We start from the raw sequence: 14,101 nt of genomic DNA, 5'->3' as shown, positions 1-14,101 counted from the left end.
GACCAAGTGGGGGGTAAGTAGGAACATTTTTAGATGAGAATTATGGGGTGCCAGGGTTATTTTGGGGCTATATTTTAGTCATTAAAATGATGGGTTATACTGTATATTTGGCCCTTTTGAAGGTTGAAGGGCCGCACATGCAGTCCTTGAAGTATGTCAGGTTGCTTATCACTGAGCTACAGTGTTCAGTATGAATCCAGATACAGTAATAAAAATATTCAATCAATAACAGAAAAGTTTCTTATTTTGGGAAAGCTTGCATATAAGAACCACATTGCTAAGTCTGCCTTTTCTTGTGATCGTTTGTTGTGTTTTGCGACTGCAGCTTAATTTAGTGTTTCCTAAACCTTCTTGAATCACGGCACCCAAGAGTATCAGAATTTTTTCACGCTAGCCCTAGGCCAAAAGTTTTTTGAGAAATTCAGAAAAGATGCTGAAATTCTATAAATTATGCTAAACTGTCATCCTTTGGTTCAGTCATGTGGTGGTGGACAGAATTGTGCTTCTGTTTGTCCACATATTTTATGACTGGCAGCCACCAGCACTGGTTTTGCCTATCACATTGACCTTAAATGATTTGACATGTGGACCTGTGTCCAGTGTCCAAGCGGATCCCCCCTCGCATACAGTGCCAGAGTCTACCATGCATACGCATATCCCTGGTGACACCACTACCATCTTCACAAAGATTTCTTCAGAGTCAGAAACAGCTGCTGCAGTAGGTAAGTTTACTGAATGGGTGGAGAGTGTGTGGCAAGGGCCCCCCTGGGACCCAGTGGTCCGTGTGCAATGCTCGTCCTGCACCCATTGTCCATACACCACTGATCTGGGTGGTTCAAATGATGAGGGGTGGTGTGATGTTTGGTCTTTAATAAATCGTACAATTTACAGACCACCCAAGAAAGCATGAAAAACCTTCTTTAATTCTCAACAATCAATATATTTAGTCTGTATATAAGGTTAATCAGATACATAATAATGTGGTCAAGGAGGACATTGATGAGATCTAATTTAGAACCATGTAGGCCTAATTGCTATAATAGTTAAATAGGTTAAATATTTTTTCATTTTTCATAGCATTCATATTGATTTTAGTTAATTAATACTCTCTTTAAATTTGTGATAATCACCATGATTAAGAGGTGAGACCTCTAAAATGTACAATGTTCAATTCAACTGTGACCCCTGGAAACAGAGCAGATTGAAGTAGATTCTACAGTTTATCTAGAACAATCATCTCACTGTATATTATATATTAGAAGCTCACATTTATCCTAATTATTGAATATAAACACAACTACTTGTATTCAATCTTCATGTCCAGCTGGATATTTCCAGTTGTGAAGCGGACAGGTTATCAGAATGTTCATAAAGCCACAAATTATTTTAGGACCAGCATTTGCAGATCAGTTAGGAGTCAGTGACATCTCCATGTGTGTGATTGTTAGTTCTATTTTTTAAGTGGTAACAAGCATGGCAAAGCCTATATTACAAGGATCACTCTCCTGAGGCACAGTATATCTCATATACAATACACAGCATACGCGCACACAGTGGAGGTTTCGGAGCACCTAGAAACCCCCCTGCACGCCACTCTATTGCAGCGCAGCTTAAAATATATATATAGATTTTTAAAGAACCTGAACTGTTGCTGGCTGAGCTGGCTGTAGGGGCAGCTGGACGGTAGCGCTCAGCTTCTCCCGGGCAGTTTCCATGGTGCCCTGGCATTGTGGGAGGCTGAGAGATCGGAGCTTGCTAGGTGCGTCAGTGACCGGCGCCTTCTCCCAGAGCCGCACCGCAGGTAGGTGTAATGTATTACATGTGGAGGGAGCCGGTGGGGGTAGAGAGGTGATCTATAATAAGCCATGCCAGTGCTATATTTACAGTATATGGCTGAATTTGTGTTATTAAGTGAGAGGTGTGTTTGTGTCAGTGTGTATTTCAGTGTGTGTGTCACGGCTTTGTAAGTGTGTATGTGTGTAGGTCAAGGCTTTGTCAGTGTGTGTGTGTCAGTCTGTGTGTGTGTATAGGCTTTGTCAGTGTGTGTGTGTGTATTAGGGGTGTGCACCGGACACTTTTCGTGTTTTGTGTTTTGGTTTTGGATCTGGATCTTTCTTCGTGTTTTGGATCTGGATTGGTTTTGCCAAAACCACCCTTCCGTGTTTTGGGTTCTGGGTTTTGTGTTTTGGATCTGGATTTTTTCTTAAAAAATAAAAAAAACCCGCTAAAATCACATAAATGGGCCTTTTTTTGTTCCTACGCTATTAATAACCCCAATAACATTAATTTCCACTCATTTCCACTCTATTCTGAACACCTCACACCTCACAATATTGTTTTTAGGCCAAAAGGTTGTACCGAGGAAGCTGGATGACTATGCTAAGCGACACAAGGGGGCGGCACAAACACGTGGCCCATCTAGGAGTGGCACTGCAGTGGCAGACAGGAAGCCAATCAGCGTTATGGTGCCCATTTGCATGTAGCACGAACCCGGGAGATCCGTGCTACATGCATCTGTGTGATTGGCACAGAGCAATGACAGGTCCGTGAGACCCGTCTGTGCTGCTGTGGTAAAAAAAAAAAAAAAAACCTGTGTAAAAAAAGAAAAAAATGGCGTGCACCCCCCCAAAAAAGAGCAACCAGCCCCGGGCATTAGTAACCCAGTGCTGGGTGTGCTTAAATACAGGGGACAAACGACGTAGGGGTCCCCTGTACTTAAGCACAACCAGCACCGGGCTAGTCAGAACCAGCGCTGGTTGCCAAAATACGGGGGACAAACGACGTAGGGGTCCCCTGTATTCTGCGCAACCAGCTCTGGGCTCTGATCCGGTCCTGGTTCTGGAAATATAGGGGACAAAAAATGAGTAGGGTTCCCCTGTATGTTCCAGAACCAGCACTGGACTTTTTCTAGCGGGGGGCTGATGCCACAGCCAGGGGAGCCCTTTCACCGGGCCCCCCAGCCGCAGCATCAACCCTGACCGCTAGTCAGCCCAGGCCGGGGATCCCTGGAGAGCTGGGGACCCCCCCAATAAAGGGGTCACCCTCTCCAGGGCACCCCAGGCCCAGGCTGATAGCCCGGGGCTATCCCCGCCACCCCTGGTGGCGGTGGGTGGCGGGTTGATTGTGTGGTGTGGTGTAAATAAAGAATATCAAACATTGTCTTTACAAGTAGAACTGCAAGTCCCAGCTAGCCTGCCCCGCATGCTGGTACTTGGAGAACCACAAGTACCAGCATGCAGGGCATTAAGGGCCCACTAGTACCTGTAGTTCACCTGTAAAAAAATGTTTAAAAAAAACACAGGACACACACACCGTGACAGTATAAGTTTATTAAACATACATACACACACACACACACACACACATGTACACATACTCACCTATGTAACCCTGTAGCATCGGTCCACTTGTCCGGTAAAGTATCCATAGGGGACCTGTGAAAAAAAACATACTCACCATCTCCTATGCGAGGTTCTGTCCTCTTCGTTCCAAAGTAGGCATCCCCGGACTTGGCAAAAAAAAAAAACGAAAACGCGATCCACGAACTTAGTACCGTTCTATAGAACGGTACTTCCCGAATGAGAGCTTAGCGGCGGGGTATCACCATGGAAACCCCGCTGCTAAGCGTTCATTGGCTGAGAGAGGTCATCTCCCGTCTCTCAGCCAATGAACGGCTCCCTCCATTGTAGTCAATGGTGGGAACCGCAGGGTAAACTTTAATAACCTTGCGGCTCCCAGCATTGACTACAATGGAGGGAGCCGTTCATTGGCTGAGAGAGACGGGAGATGGCCTCTCTCAGCCAATGAACGCTTAGCAGCGGGGTTTCCATGGTGATACCCCGCCGCTAAGCTCTCATTCGGGAAGTACCGTTCTATAGAACGGTACTAAGTTCGTGGATCGCGTTTTCGTTTTTTTTTTTTGCCAAGTCCGGGGATGCCTACTTTGGAACGAAGAGGACAGAACCTCGCATAGGAGATGGTGAGTATGTTTTTTTTCACAGGTCCCCTATGGATACTTTACCGGACAAGTGGACCGATGCTACAGGTTACATAGGTGAGTATGTGTACATGTGTGTGTGTGTATGTATGTTTAATAAACTTATACTGTGACGGTGTGTGTGTCCTGTGTTTTTTTTAAACATTTTTTTACAGGTGAACTACAGGTACTAGTGGGCCCTTAATGCCCTGCATGCTGGTACTTGTGGTTCTCCAAGTACCAGCATGCGGGGCAGGCTTGCTGGGACTTGCAGTTCTACTTGTAAAGACAATGTTTGATATTCTTTATTTACACCACACCACACAATCAACCCGCCACCCACCGCCACCAGGGGTGGCGGGGATAGCCCCGGGCTATCAGCCTGGGCCTGGGGTGCCCTGGAGAGGGTGACCCCTTTATTGGGGGGGGTCCCCAGCTCTCCAGGGATCCCCGGCCTGGGCTGACTAGCGGTCAGGGCTGATGCTGCGGCTGGGGGGCCCGGTGAAAGGGCTCCCCTGGCTGTGGCATCAGCCCCCCGCTAGAAAAAGTCCAGTGCTGGTTCTGGAACATACAGGGGAACCCTACTCATTTTTTTCCCCTGTATTTCCAGAACCAGGACCGGATCAGAGCCCAGAGCTGGTTGCGCAGAATACGGGGGACCCCTACGTCGTTTGTCCCCCGTATTTTGGCAACCAGCTCTGGTTCTGACTAGCCCGGTGCTGGTTGTGTTTAAGTACAGGGGACCCCTATGTCGTTTGTCCCCTGTATTTAAGCACACCCAGCACTGGGTCACTAATGCCCGGGGCTGGTTGCTCTTTTTTGGGGGGGGCACGCCATTTTTTTCTCTTTTTACACAGGTTTTTTTTTTTTTATTTACCACAGCAGCACAGACGGGTCTCACGGACCCATCAGTGCTCTGTGTCAATGACACAGATGCAAGTAGCACGGATCTCCTGGTCCGTGCGTGCATCTGTGTCATTGAAATACACAGCAGCACAGACGGGTCTCACTGACCCATCTGTGCTCTGTGTCACTGTCAATCACACAGATGCATGTAGCACGGATCTCACGAGTCCGTGCTACATGCAAATGAGCACCATAATGCTGATTGGCTGAGAGCCGTGACAGACGGCTCTGTCAGCCAATCAGCACTTTGCCCATTAAAGGCAAAGGCATTTTTTTTTAAATGGCCGCTCGAGGCAAAACCTCGAGATCCGACAGCAGATCTCGAGGTTTTGCCTCGGGAGAGGGATCCGGGGCAGACAGGGAGATCCGAGCTTGGGCTCGGATCGCCCCGGATCCCCGAAGTTCGGGTGGGTTCGGTTCTCAGGGAACCGAACCCGCTCATCCCTAGTGTGTATATACTTTGTCAGTGCAGTGTGTGTGTCTAGGCTTTGTCAGTGTGTGTGTGTATAGGCTTTGTCAGAGTGTGTGTGTGTATATATTAGGGGTGTGCACCGGCCACTTTTCGTGTTTTGTGTTTTGGTTTTGGATCTGGATCTTTCTTCGTGTTTTGGATCTGGATTGGTTTTGCCAAAACCACCCTTCCGTGTTTTGGGTTCTGGGTTTTGTGTTTTGGATCTGTATTTTTTTGAAAAAAAGCATAAAAACAGCTAAAATCACAGAATTTGTAGGTTTTTCTGCTCCTATGCTATTATTAACCTCAATAACCTTAATTTCCACTCATTTCCAGTCTATTCTGAATACCTCACACCTCACAATAGTGTTTTTATGTCCAAAAGGTTGCACCGAGGTAGCTGGATGACTATGCTAAGCGACACGAGTGGGCGGCACAAACACGTGACCCATCTAGGCGTGAAACTGCAGTGGCAGACAGGATGGCATTGAAAAACTAGGCCCCAAACTGTACATAATGCAAAGAAAAAAAAGAGGTGCAAGATGGAATTGTCCTTGGGCCCTCCCACCCACCCTTATGTTGTATAAACAGGACATGCACACTTTAACAAACCAATCATTTCAGCGCCAGGGTCTGCCACACAACTGTGGCTGAAATGATTGGTTCGTTTGGGCCCCCACAAAACAAGCTGGCAATTAATCTGTCCCTGCACAAACTGGCTCTACGGAGGCAAGAAGTCGTCCTCATCCTCCTCATCCACAGATTCCTCACCCTCTTCAGTGTTATGTACATCCTCATCCTCACAGAGTATTAATTCGTCCCTGCTGGAACCACAGGTCCCTCTGTACGTTCTGGAGGCTGGTCTCCCTGGAAGAGTTGATCATTCATTTTATGAACATCATCTTCTCCACATTTTGTGGAAGCAACCTCCTACGCCTTTCGCTAACAAGGTTCCCGGCTGCACTAAACACTCTTTCGGAGTACACACTGGAGGGGGGGCAACTCAGGTAAAATAGAGCCAGTTTGTACAGGGACCTCCAAATTGCTTCTTTTTCCTGCCAGTACAGGTCCGGACTGTCTGACATGCCTACTTGGATGCTGTCACCGATGTAATCCTTTAACAGACAGACGCACGCTTGTCACTGCTGCTTTGAGGATTCAAGTGCGGCTACAGCCCACACAATTCACAAAGACAGAAAAAAAAAAAGAATATTTTTATTGTTTGTGGAGCACACTTTGAGGGTTACACCACCCTCTAACAGACAGACGCACGCTTGTCGCTGCTGCTTTGAGGATGCAAGTGCGGCTACAGCCCACACAATTCACAAAGACAGAAAAAAGAAGAAGAATATTTTTATTCTTTGTGTAGCACACTTTGAGGGTGTCACCACCCTTTAACAGACAGACGCACGCTTGTCGCTGCTGCTTTAAGGATGCAGGTGCGGCTACAGCCCACACATTTCACAAAGACCGAAAAAAAAAGAACAATATTTTAATTGTTTGTGTAGCACACTTTGAGGGTGTCACCACCCTTTAACAGACAGACGCACGCTTGTCGCTGCTGCTTTAAGGATGCAGGTGCGGCTACAGCCCACACAATTCACAAAGACAGAAAAAAGAAGAATATTTTTATTGTTTGTGTAGCACACTTTGAGGGTGTCACCACCCTTTAACAGACAGACGCACGCTTGTCGCTGCTGCTGCTTTGAGGATGCAAGTGTGGCTACATCGCACACAAGTCACAAACACATAAAAAAAATAGTTTTTTATTTTTTGGAGCACTTCGTGAGTTACACCACCCTTTAACAGACAGACGCACGCTTGTCGCTGCTGCTTTAAGGATGCAGGTGCGGCTACAGCCCACACAATTCACAAAGACAGAAAAAAGAAGAAGAATATTTTTATTGTTTGTGTAGCACACTTTGAGGGTGTCACCACCCTTTAACAGACAGACGCACGCTTGTCGCTGCTGCTTTGAGGATGCAAGTGTGGCTACATCGCACACAAGTCACAAACACATTAAAAACATTTTTTTGATTTTTTGGAGCACTTTGAGAGTTACAACACCCTTTAACAGACAGACGCACGCTTGTCGCTGCTGCTTTGAGGATGCAAGTGCGGCTACAGCCCACACAATTCACAAAGACAGAAAAAAAAAGAACAATATTTTAATTGTTTGTGTAGCACACTTTGAGGGTGTCACCACCCTTTAACAGACAGACGCACGCTTGTCGCTGCTGCTTTAAGGATGCAGGTGCGGCTACAGCCCACACATTTCACAAAGACAGAAAAAAAAAAGAACAATATTTTAATTGTTTGTGTAGCACACTTTGAGGGTGTCACCACCCTTTAACAGACAGACGCACGCTTGTCGCTGCTGCTTTGAGGATGCAGGTGGAATCTAGACGGGATTTGGAACCGAGGACACACTACCTCCATCAATTGTCTAAATCCCACTGCACTAATGTCGGATACCGGACGCATGTCTAACACCAACATAGCAGTCAAGGCCTCAGTTATACGTTTTGCTTCAGGATGACTGCTGTCGTACTTCATCCTCATCGCTAGGGACTGTTGGAGGGTCAATTGTTTAGTAAAAGTAGTGATGTTCCTACTTCCTCTCTGGGATGATGAACAACTCCCAGCAGCAGCAACAGCACTAGTAGGAAGTGGTTCTTGATCTTTCCCTATTTTATTTTTATCAGAGAAAGTTTGGTCCTCCATTTATGTTATATTGATATATATACGTGCGGCTAAAGCGCACACAAACACAGAAAATATTTTTTTATTTTTGCTGGAGAGTAGTGCACTTTGTGGGTTACACCACCCTTTAAGAAATGAGCCAGCCGGCTCTTTACTTATGGGACACAGGCGCACGCTTGGCGCTGCTCCTTTGTTGATGCACGTGCAGCCACAGTGCACACAAGTCACAAACACAGAAAATATATATTTTTTTGGTTTGGAGTGTACTTTGGGGGTTACAGAACCTTTTAACGGTCAAGCCAGCCGGCCCTTTACTTATGACACAGGCGCACGCTTGGCACTACTTTGTTGATGCACGTGCGGCTACTGCGCACACAATTCACAAACACAGAAAATAATTTTTTTTTTGGTTTGGACTGGAGTGTACTTTTGGGGGTTACAGCACCCTTTAACGGTCAAGCCAGCCGGCCCTTTACTTATGACACAGGCGCACACTTGGCACTACTTTTTTGATGCACGTGCGGCTACTGCGCACACAATTCACAAACACAGAAAATAAATTTTTTTTTGGTTTGGACTGGAGTGTACTTTGGGGGTTACAGCACCCTTTAACGGTCAAGCCAGCCGGCCCTTTACTTATGACACAGGCGCACGCTTGGCACTACTTTGTTGGTGCACGTGCGGCTACTGCGCACACAATTCACAAACACAGAAAATAAATTTTTTTATGGTTTGGACTGGAGTGTACTTTGGGGGTTACAGCACCCTTTAACGGTCAAGCCAGCCGGCCCTTTACTTATGACACAGGCGCACGCTTGGCACTACTTTGTTGATGCACGTGCGGCTACTGCGCACACAATTCACAAACACAGAAAATAATTTTTTTTTTGGTTTGGACTGGAGTGTACTTTCGGGGGTTACAGCACCCTTTAACGGTCAAGCCAGCCGGCCCTTTACTTATGACACAGGCGCACGCTTGGCACTACTTTGTTGATGCACGTGCGGCTACTGCGCACACAATTCACAAACACAGAAAATAAATTTTTTTTTGGTTTGGACTGGAGTGTACTTTCGGGGGTTACAGCACCCTTAACGGTCAAGCCAGCCGGCCCTTTACTTATGACACAGGCGCACGCTTGGCACTACTTTGTTGATGCACGTGCGGCTACTGCGCACACAATTCACAAACACAGAAAATAATTTTTTTTTTGGTTTGGACTGGAGTGTACTTTCGGGGGTTACAGCACCCTTAACGGTCAAGCCAGCCGGCCCTTTACTTATGACACAGGCGCACGCTTGGCACTACTTTGTTGATGCACGTGCGGCTACTGCGCACACAATTCACAAACACAGAAAATAATTTTTTTTTGGTTTGGACTGGAGTGTACTTTCAGGGGTTACAGCACCCTTTAACGGTCAAGCCAGCCGGCCCTTTACTTATGACACAGGCGCACGCTTGGCACTACTTTGTTGATGCACGTGCGGCTACTGCGCACACAATTCACAAACACAGAAAATATATTATTTTTTTAGCACTTGGGGGGAGCACCCCTGATGGACAGAGCACCCCCTGGACAACACTACAGCACTCCTTTAGGACTGGGACACTGCACAGGACTTTGGAGTGGACACAGCCCCTATGGAGAACTGACTGCACAACACAGTCCAGCCAGCCCCTATGGACTTTGAAGTAGTGGACACAGCCCCTATTAACAACAGCAGCACAGCACAACACAGCCAGCCCCTATGGACTTTGAAGTAGTGGACAACAGCAGCACTACACTACACTACACTACACTACACTACACAGCCCTAACTCCCACCCTCCCTCTTCACTGTCCACAGCCGAGTGAGAAAATGGCGCCGACGCGGGTACCTTATATAGGATCCAAAACCCGCGAGACTCGGAAGGCGGGATGATGACGTTTTGCCTCGATTTCAGATCCGAGTCAGGCGGGAAAAGTCGAGCCTGACTCGGATCGGACTCGGATCGGGGGGGCTCGGGGGGGTTCGGATTTCAGAAATCCGAACCCGCTCACCCCTAGTATATATACTTTGTCAGTGCAGTGTGTGTGTCTAGGCTTTGTCAGTGTGTGTGTGTATAGACTTTTAAGTGAAGTGTGTGTGTCTTTGTTAGTGTGTCTAGGCTTTGTCAGTGAGTGTGTGTGTGTCTGTGTGTATAGGCTTTGTCACTGCAGTTTGTGTGTATATAGGCTTTGTCAGTGTGTGTGTGTGTGTGTGTGTATGGGCTTTGTCAGTGCAGTTTGTGTGTATATAGGCTTTGTCAGTGTGTGTGTGTATGGGCTTTGTCAGTGCAGTGTGTGTGTCTGTGTCAATGTGTGTGTTTGAATAGGCTTTGTCAGTGTGTGTGTCTGTCAGTCTGTGTATTGGCTTTGTCAGTGTGTATGTGTGTGTGTGTAGGCTTTGTCAGTGTGTGTCGAGTGTGTATGTGTGTGTGTGTGTGTGCTTTATTAGTGTGTCTGTGTGCGTGTATATGTCACTGTGTATGTTTGCAGTGCCGCCTTTTTATTTCTTGGAGGAGCTGTGCAACGTTTTAGATACAATTATTACATGTTTCGTCATTGACGAAATATGTAATAAATTAATCTGAAACGTTGCACAGTAATGGATTAACAAGCTTGGATTATTGAGTACCCGAGGAGTGCTGCATGTATCCGGTGAGATTTTTTGCCATTGGTTTTGTACCCAAGTATTGGAGACCCCCCTTTCAAAATCCTGCGTTTGCCACTGCACAGTAGAAAGGCAGCACAATCTGGGCACAAATCTTTGTGGCTCCATATTTGGGAGAAATGTTAAAAGGAATAGGTAGGAAACTCACAGATGGCTCTGAAGGTCCTTGTATTTTGCCTAGTAGTAGTAGTGATGTGTTAACATTGTCAGCTCTTTGAGGTGTATGATGAGACCATTTTCTTTTAACTTTAGTTATATATTGCAGTTGGCCCATGCACTTAGCCGTGCTGACCAAGTTACATTAAATAAAGTTGCACACATAGGGGCATATCCAATTGCAGATGGACTTTTTAAAAAAAACTTGGGTTTTTCCGGCAGCCACTGGGTTTTGCTAATCAATAAGGTGCCAGAAATCACTGCGTCTTTTTTCTCTCACCACCAGAGCAAGTGTGATTTTTCCTCTAATTGTTAATTTTAGGAAAAATCAATGTGACTTGCTCTGGGACTCCGGCGGCACCCCTCCGAGGACTAATTAATCAATTGGATGTTTCCAATTAGCTTAATTAGTACTTAATTACTCATCTCCTTAAGAGGTGTCTGCTGCATCCAGCGTCGGGAGCCGGGTCTTCTGTATTCAGGGTGAGTATGTGAATATTTGTAAGTGTGTATGCATGAGTGTGTCTGTGTGAGTGACCCATGATGTGTGTGACCCAGCCATGTAAGTGTATACCCCCCATAATGGGCGCTGGGAGAACTACTTCTCCTAGCAGCCCTAGTCCCTCCCAGCATCCCTGGAGCCTCCCAGCAGCTCTCTCCCCAGTGACAAGATGGAGGGAAGGCCACCGGGAGCCGCAGAGACCATCGGAGACCCCTGGACATGTAAGTCTCTTTTTTTACTTGCAGAGCTGAAAACCCTGCAACCACTTTTTTGTAATTGGATACCGCGGTATCGGGAGCACTCATGCCCGTGGTAATCCAAAATTGGGCGCGAGGGGTGCAAGGTTTTTTACCTTGCTAAAGCTCGCACCCAATTACATATGACCCATAGGGCCTGATGCTGAATGGTAGCACACATTTGACAAAATTTACCCTACAAACAAAAAAACACATAAAAAAACATATTTACTCCCATGTGCTGATGCTGAAGCATACAGTATGTATTGCAAGGTGCAATCAGTCTGCTTCAGCAGCATATGTCCCAGATTTATGTCAGGCATACATTCACCCACATATACTTATGCAAACAGGTTATAAGCACAAGGAAACTTCTATAACAAATGCGCTGATAGCGTTCAATAATAGGCTTGATTTAAAAAACCTTTTATAATACAGCAGATACAATATTCTTTCTTGCATACAATTTAAATTAATTTTAAATTGCACCCACAATACCATACAATATAAGCATATGATATAAACCATATATTTATAAATCATATAATAAAAGACAGCACAAATAGTGCCATCATTTTGACTGGGGCTGCCCACTTTACATGGGAGTGGGTGGCAGTAGCGGGTGGCCTCCAGTAGCCTTGCCTACTTTTTCTGGAGTCCAGGAGTTTTCACAGATGTTCAAGGAGAGTAGGCAAGCATGCTGGGCCATAACTAGGGGTGGGGACGACTGGTACTGTCGCACAGGGTGCAGGGCTTAGGGGGCGGCACTGTCACTGCCTAATAGCCTCTGCAGTTGCCTTGCAGGGTGCCTGGAATGGCACCCTGCAGCTTAGAGAACTGTGGAGAACTTCTTCCTGGTCCCAGCGGCCCTGCAAGTACCAAATCTGCATGCCTGCTGTAACAAAAGCACTGGTAAGGCTATACATGGGAGAGATATTTGTCCCAGATTTCTGACCTGTATGTATTTAAATCCCAGGAAAATGTCTGTGATTGCAAAACAGACTTGATAGACTTTTGGGCTTTAATAAAAGCTGGTTAAGGTTTCCTGCGGTTATGGATGGTCAGTGAGGGTGAGCTCCATCCATTAGGCCCATTTTGGGTCTTCAGGTCTTCAGCTTGAGAACAGGCAAATTAGTACTTGCACCAGTAAAAGGCTGATAAATGTGTGTCACGGCTTTTACTCAGTGACTCACTACCTGGGGATACAGGCAGCAGGCTTTTAAAGAGTTACTGTGATTTACTGACTGAGTACTATGCATTTGCTTATGTCTGTGGTAGGGGCATTAGGTCCTACCACTCATGAGAGAGGGAACATGAGTGTTTAGTTAGAGCCCAAATTGGTTAGAATTTTCTTTTATGTTTTTCTTTTACTGCACAATAAACTATCTTTGGCTAACTACACTGAAACCCTGGACTGGTGTGTTGTTTCCTGGCTGCCGTGTGCTTGGAAGTGCTCATCTACTCAAGGAGCGGTACCCCATAACTTGATCTCATCACACTGCTTACAAATAGGTTTGGTTTTAAGGTCATGTACAGTATAAATTTGTACAATGTTTGACTTTAGATAAATAAGTGCATGCCCAACAAGAGCCCCATAATGTTCAGCCTGTCTATGGGAGGCATTTTGTCAAATTTATTTATTGAATAATTTTCAATAATATAAAGAGCAAACCAAAATCAACATAAAAGTGATCATGCAAATCAAGTGATAGTATGGCACGGGTAGATGTCGATTTGGTGCCCTGGGAGTCCTGGACCGCCGCCAATTCTCTCCTTATGTTAGTAACTGGGTTCCTACCTTTTATGAAGCCCGTCTGATCCCGCTGTACTAACGTAGGTAGTAGCAGTTTTAGATGATCTGCTAGTATTATTGTTAAAATCTTATAATCAATGTACAACAATGATATCGGTCTGTACGATCCGGGGTCAGACAGGTCTCTACCTGGTTTTGGAAGTACTTTAAGTGTTGCACTATTGAAGTATTTAGGGATTTCCCCTGAGGAAAGAATCGTGTTATAAACTCTGGTTAGTATAGGTGTAATATGTGGGGCCATCAATTTAAAATAATCTGATGTAAACCCATCAGGGCAAGGAACTTTTCCTTTTTTCAGGTTTGAAAGGACTTCTGCTACCTCTTGCTGAGTAATATCAGAGACTAGAGACAGGCCATCCAGATCTGAAAGAGTAGGTAAAGTCAGGTTTTCCCAGAATTGTTTAGCTACTTGCTGGTTGGAAGCAGAGGCCGATTATAGTGATCAATAAAATTCTATTAATACATTTGCAATTTGATTGTTTGAATTTGTTAATGTGCCGTTTTTTTGTTTCAGTGGGTGTATAATAGAAGGAGGTTGATTGCCTTTGAGAAAGTTTGATATCAGTTTGCTCAATGTATTTCCAAATTTGTAAAATTTAACTGCTTTTGAAAAAGAATAGGAGGCCTCCATTTTGGCAAACAGACCTTCGTAATTATTTTTAGCAGC

The sequence above is a fragment of the Taudactylus pleione genome, unplaced genomic scaffold (genome assembly GCF_031769625.1).
Source record: "Taudactylus pleione unplaced genomic scaffold, aTauple2 ptg000066l, whole genome shotgun sequence".
In the NCBI taxonomy this organism is placed as follows: Eukaryota; Metazoa; Chordata; class Amphibia; order Anura; family Myobatrachidae; genus Taudactylus; species Taudactylus pleione.
This window is presented reverse-complemented; position numbering follows the sequence as displayed.